We start from the raw sequence: 7,489 nt of genomic DNA on the forward strand, positions 1-7,489 counted from the left end.
GCAGTTTTTATTAATGAATAGAAATCTGTGGTGTGTGTAAACTCTGTTATGCTCAGAAAACAATTGTAGCTTCCCTGTGTTAAAGATCCTGTGGTAAAAACAGAGTATTACTCTCTATTCAATAATTTTGTTTTTGGAATTTTAGCAGAAAAATTTCCAACAGTGGTATCAGAGCTTGTCCAGGCTCTTTGAAGGTGTCAAAGAAGCTGAAGGAAGGTTTCTTGTTGCAGCAGCTTCTCCAGCAAACTGAAGACTCAGTCAAAAATCCAAGGTATTCCTCAAGCCAGTTATTTAAATACCTGACTGTATATTTGAAGCATAGTTTAGAGTGCAAGAATGGCCAGCACCAGTACCAGCACTAGCATGGGTATTTTTAATACTCAGCTCCCACAGTTTAATGGAAAAAACTATGACTATTGGGCAATAACCATGAGAGCCCTGTTTGCCTCACAAGACTTATGGGAAATAGTTGAAGATGGTTTTAAAGAACCAGCAGATGAAAATGAGTTTAATAATCTAACTCAGGCAGAGAAAGATCTGTTGAAGAGCTACAAGAAGAAGGATTCAAAGGCCCTTGTATTTTTGTATCAAGCAGTGGACCAGAGTGTGTTTCCAAGGATAGCAGTAGCCAAGACATCCAAAGAAGCATGGCAAACTCTCAAGACAGCTTATCAAGGCATGGAGAAAGTGAAGACATCAAAACTACAGTTGCTGAGGAGAGATTTTGAGAATCTGTGCATGAAGGAGTCAGATAATATTGACTCATTCTTCACACATGTGATTGGTCTAGTCACACAAATAAGGACTCATGGAGAAGTTCTTGAAGAAAGGAGGATTGTGGAGAAACTGTTGAGGATCTTACCCTCAAAGTTCGATGTGATTGTCACCACCATAGAAGAGACAAAGGATATCTCAAACTTTTCAGTTGATGAACTTCATGCATCACTGATAACACATGAGCATAGGTTGAGTAGAAACGAAAACTCATCTCTAGAGCAAGCCTTCAAGACCCAGATGTCCTTTGGAAGAGGAAGAGGTCAAGGTAGAGGAAACAAGAGAGGAAGAGGCAGAAGCCAAAACAGAGGTGGAAGGAACAGTCCAGCAAATACTCAAAGAAGAGGCAGCAATCCAAATCAGAACCAAGGCCAATGCAGCAGCCAACAAAGTGGACAACATCATGCTCAAAGTCAAAGGTATGAAAAATCCAATGTCCAATGTTATTATTGTAAAAAATATGGGCATTATGCCAATGAATGTAGGAAGAAACAACATGATATGAACAATAGATCTAGTGCAAATATCACTAGAGAAAATATTAGCCAAGATAATGTATTGTTAGCTTGTAACATGGCTGAAACAAACAGTGAAGACATATGGTTTCTAGATTCTGGTTGCAGCAACCATATGACAGGAAACATAGCCCTGTTTTCTGCTTTAGATCAAAGTGTGAAGTCACAAGTCACACTTGAGACTGATAGTAAAATTTTTGTTATGGGTAAAGGAGAAGTTAAAATATTTACAAAGAAAGGTGAAAAGAAAACCATAGCAGATATCTATTATGTTCTAGGAATGAGATGTAATCTCTTAAGTATTGGACAACTTGTTAAAAAGGGTTAAAATGTTTTCTTTGAGAATGATGTATGCACCATCATGGATAGAGCACCCATCAAACGATGTATTGTTGAAGTAAAGATGACAAGGAACAAAATGTTTCCTCTCAGAATAAGGGCAGATTTGAAAAACAAAGAAGAAATTGCAGCAGTTACCCAAGAGACTTTCCAAAGCCAACCAAAGGATGAAAATTGGTTGTGGCATTTGAGATTTGGACATATCAACTTTGGAGGTCTTAACTTGTTGAGTAGAAAAGTAATGGTAAGAGGATTACCATTAATAGAGAAACCGAACAGCCTTTGTGAAGGTTGTATATTGGGAAAACAACATAGAGAAAGTTTTCCATCAGGGAAAAGCATAAGGGCAAAGACACCCTTAGAGATTGTCCACTCAGACTTATGTGGACCGATGCAAACTCCATCATTAGCAGGCAGCCAATATTTTCTAACATTCATTGATGATTTCACTAGAAAAACTTGGGTTTATTTCCTGAAGAACAAAAGTGAAGTGTTTGAAAAATTTCAAAATTTCAAAGCACTTGTGGAAAATCAAAGTGGGCTGCGTATCAAAGTTTTGAGAAATGATAGAGGAGGTGAGTATATCTCCAAAGAATTCCTATGTTTTTGTAGAGAAAATGGGATACACAAGCAATTCACAGCTATGTACACCCCGCAGCAAAATGGAGTTGCTAAAAGGAAGAATAGGACCATCATGGATATGGCGAGGAGCATGTTGAAGGCAAAGCATTTGCCAAATGATTATTGGGTTGAAGCTGTACATTGTGCAGTATACATTTTGAATAGGTGTCCTACAAAAGCAGTGATGAACAAAGTGCCGAAAGAAGCATGGAGTGGGAGAAAGCAAGGAGTCACTCACATGAAAGTTTTTTGGATGTGTGGCCTATGCACACATTCCAGATCAGCTAAGGAGGAAGTTGGACAACAAAGGGGAGAAATGTATTTTCATTGGATACAGTGAGGAATCCAAAGCTTACAGGTTGTATATCCCATCCACCAAGAAGTTTTTTGTGAGCAGAGACGTTCAGTTCATTGAGGAGGAAGTTTGGGATGGAAGCATAGAGAAAACAATGAATGTTAAAAACTGTTTTTCTCATGATGAAGATGATGAGGAGATGGCTGAAATATATCCCCAAACAGTAGCGCCAACACAAGGACAGTAAGGGACACCCTTGAGGAGAAATGAGAGTGCTTCTCCAGACACACCACAAGGAGGAAATTCAAGTGCTTCTTTAAGCACTTGCACACCAAATGAAAGAGGTAAGAAATTCAGAAATTTAAGTGATATTTATGATGAAGGAATGAACTCTTTATTTGCTTTATATTGTCATGTTGATGACCCTATTCATTTCGAAGATGCAATTAAGGATAAGAAATGGATAGAAGCTATGGATGAGGAGATGAATGCCATAGAAAGAAACAAGACATGGGATTTGGTTGAACTACCAAAAGGTAAAGAAGTCATTGGAGTTAAATGGGTCTATAAGACCAAGAGCAATGCTGAAGGCAAGATAGAAAGGCACAAGGCAAGACTTGTTGTCAAGGGATACAAGTAGCAGTATGGAAGAGACTATGAGGAGACTTTCGCACCGGTTGCTAGAATGGAAACCGTAAGAGTAGTGTTGTCCATAGCAGCACAAAACAAGTGGAAAGTTTACCAAATGGACGTGAAGTCAGCATTCTTGAATGGAGTATTAATGGAAGAGGTTTACATTGAACAACCTCCAGGCTATGAGAAGAAAGGCCAAGAGCACAAAGTGTGCAGATTGAAGAAAGCTCTTTATGGGCTGAAGCAAGCACCAAGAGCATGGTACAGTAGGATAGATTCCTATCTACTGGAAAATGAATTTGCAAAGTGTGAGGGAGAACCCACTGTCTACATCAAAGAAAAGGATGGTAAAATTTTAATTGTAGTGTTGTATGTTGATGATGTGATTTTTACAGGTAATGATGACTACCTCATTAAAAATTTCAAATCAGTCATGAAAGAAGAATTTGAGATGACTGACATGGGTTTGCTGAGATACTTCTTAGGAATAGAAGTAGATCAAAATGAAAATGGAATTTTTATTTCGTAGGAAAAATATGTAAATGAAGTGTTGGGTAGATTTAATATGCAGGACAACAAAGCAACAATCACTCCCACAGTGATGGGATTAAAACTCAGCAAAGAGGACAACAACAAGGATTTTGATCCTAGCGTGTACAAGAGCATAGTTGGCAACCTTATGTATTTAACTGCAACTAGGCCGGATATAATGTTTGCTGTTAGTTTAATTTCCAGATTCATGGAGAGGCCAAAAGAAGCACATTGGCAGGCAGCAAAAAGAATTCTGAGGTATGTTAAAGGTACAAAAGGATTTGGCATTTTATATACTTTTTCAGAAAGTTCAGATTTAGTTGGCTACACCGATAGCGATTGGGCTGGAAGTGTAGATGATCGGAAAAGCACATCCGGTTATCTCTTTCACATGGGTTCAGGAGCAATTTCATGGGCTTCTAAGAAACAGCCCATTGTAGCGTTGTCTACAGTAGAAGCAGAGTACGTGGCAGCTACAACAGCAGCGTGTCAAGCGGTTTGGATGAGAAGGATGCTAAGGAGCCTATGCCAAGAGCAAGCAAAAGCAACGGTTATTTTTTGTGACAATAGCTCAGCTATTGCGTTGTCCAAGAATTATGTGTTTCACAAGCGAACGAAACACATAGACACAAAGTTTCACTACATCAGAGAATTGGTGAACAATGGAGAAATTGTTTTACAACATTGCAGCACTCAAGAACAGGTTGCAGACATTCTGACCAAGCCATTGGGACAGAAAAGCTTTGAGTTTTTGAGGAAATGTCTAGGTATGATTGATAACCCAGCAGTTGAAATTAAAGGGGAGTGTTGAAATATAATTTCAACTGCAGCAAAAATTAAACAGCGGCAGCAAACTGTTTTTCTTTACCTTTGCGATGCGATGAGATCACATATCGCAAATCGCATCCTCAGCTTGATTGTTTTTTGTTACGACCTGTGTTTTCTGGCGATTGTGATGTTGCGATGCGATCCGATCGCATATCGGAGATCGCACTAATGTGTGTGTGCTCAATTTTTTTTTTCGTTCCGCCAAATGCGATTTCGCGATGCGATCAAATCGCAAATCGCACCAATATAATAGTGTTTCATTTTTCCTTCCGCAGTTTGTGATTCTGCGATGTGATCCAATTGAAGTCAACGGTTGAGTACAGGCCTGCACCAAATGAATTTGACATGAAGTAAAAGTTTCTTTTACCGCCAGTTTTGTCAGTAAAACAACAAATGTATTTTACTGTGGGTTGGTAGGTTTTGGTAAGATTTTAATTTTATTAGTTTTTTATTCTCGGCTGTAGTTTTGGTTTTATGACACAAGTAAAACATATGTAAGGTTAAGTTATTGTTCGATGTATGTGATGAGTGTGAAAAATATGCACATCAGTGTGATGTAAAAGAATGGGAGCACGCAGCAGCGTATGTAATTCTTCACAGCAGTGTGTTAATTTATAAAGCTGAGACAGAGTATTTCTCAGGAGAGACAGTGAGTGTTTATTGGAAACTGGAACTGAAGTGTTCTTGGTGTAATCCCTCTCTGAGAGAGGAAGAACCATATCTTATAACAACAGTTTTTATTAATGAATAGAAATCTGTGGTGTGTGTAAACTCTGTTCTGCTCAGAAAACAATTGTAGCTTCCCTGTGTTAAAGATCCTGTGGTAAAAACAGAGTATTACTCTTTGTTCAGTAATCTTGTTTTTGGAATTTTAGCAGAAAAAATTCCAACATAAATGAGCATCCCCTTTGTGCAAAACTTCTCCATAGGACATGCAACACTCATGGATATTTAGTCTAACTTGTAGGATGGTATCATGGTTCTCTTCAAACTCCGTCATAATGTTTCGGCTGAAGATTATGTCCTGCTATAGAATTCAACAAGACTTGCTTGATCTACTCATATGACTCTCTATTTAGCGTCGCTTTGCCTCAGATAATTATCACGATCTCTTTCCAGTCAATTTTCATAAGTATTCAATCAATAGCAGTTACGCTCTACATGTGAATTCTTTTTTTGTGGCCGCATACGTCTTCCAATTTTCTCCAATGGCCTCAAGTACCAAGGCGACTTCCTTAGGGATGAAATTCGCTGAAATCTCAACCTTAAACAATTTGTCTCTTTTTTAAATTCTCCATTTGTTCTATTGTAGGAATAACTGCTCTACATGTGATTTTATTTTTTTTGGCCGTAGATGTCTTCCAATTTTCTCAAAAATTTCAACCCAATGGCCTCAAGTACCAAGGTGACTTCCTTAGGGATGAAATTCGCTCAAATCTCAACCTTAAACAAATTCTCTCTTTCCCAAATTTTCCCTTTGTTCTGTCGTAGGAATCCCGATCTCTAGATGACTATGTCCTACTTCACAAATTTAGGGATCCACTCCTGTTACTTTAGACATAATAGCGGGGCCAAAAACTAGGTCAATCAGCCTAGGGTTTCCATAGAGTATTTTTGTTCATTCATATGCACGATTTTCCGATGGCCAGAAAAAATAAACAAGAGAACACTTCGTTACCACCTGATGGTCATTCTATGCCAGAATAAAAACAGAATTTAGTTGTCCCCTAGGAATTGATATTCCTGTGCCAAAGCTGACATCAACAAACAACAAAATTTCACTATCCTTTTAGATGATTTCTTGTTCCAGAACAGAGTTAAGAAAGATAGAAAATGTGTCAACTAGGGTCGAATCCTTCACCTAAAGGGGTCTTTGTTGGGAAAAATACTAAGGGAATGAATACGTGTTTTAAACTCACTTTAAAATTTTCATTTCATATTCCGATTTCCATAAGATATTGTCATTCATGCAACCAAATTATGTACTCAACCTTAGTAAAGGCAAACATTTTATATCTAGTCAAATAAAGTTGTATATATTTGTATTTAATTAAATAGTAACAGTGAGCAATAAAACACATATAGATCATGAACACACAAGAAACATATTAAGACACATGAACACCAAGATTTTAAGTGGAAACCCAGTGTGGGGGGAAACCACCATTGTCCTCATCTTTGACTTCTTTCTTATTATATAAAGAAAATATTCTTACAATCTTGTACTGGTCCATAATCATTTCAATACATAGTCACCCACCTAGAGAAGGCTATAGGTTCTCCAAAACTCACTCGAAGAGAGATCCAACCCCCTAATATCACTTAGGGTCTCCCACTGGAATGGAGCACCTACAACCTGCACAAATTCTCCAGCGACTATAGAAGGAAGCTTCGACTCACTCACTGAAACCTCCAACCCTTAACACCTGTTGTGGACCACATTTTATAATATTTCATATTGGATCCACTTGACTCAGAACGTAAAAAATGTAGGCCACCTTTCATCATATTTTTTAGCCTAAACCCACTTCCATCATTAAACTCAAACGAAGTAATAATTCTGAAAACAAATACTTAAACAACACTATAACAACATCAAACGAGTCACTAAATCTAAACCATATATTATAACCAACTCAAACCAATCATATGTTGGGTGTGGAGCCTGATTATCTTCTATATTCAAAGGTATCGCCACATAGGACCCCAGTTCGAAATGGGGGTGGCAATGCCGCCCGTAAAATATTCGCTGCAGGGGGGGTCCAGGGGGGGTACAACTGTAAAATTGCCTTGTAAAAGTATAGTAATTTCTAGTCAATCTGGGTCGTTCATTAGGCGGATGATCTAACGGTAGAACTTATGTTTAGTTTAGGTTTTTTTGCCCTAGAAGGCAACCCCTCTCTTTGTATGAGGGTATTGTATTTGAGGCTGTGTGAAAGATGTTATTCTGTGA

The sequence above is a fragment of the Pinus tabuliformis genome, chromosome 9, assembly GCF_031772625.1.
Source record: "Pinus tabuliformis cultivar Carrire ecotype Pingquan chromosome 9, CPIR1, whole genome shotgun sequence".
Taxonomy (NCBI): Eukaryota; Viridiplantae; Streptophyta; class Pinopsida; order Pinales; family Pinaceae; genus Pinus; species Pinus tabuliformis.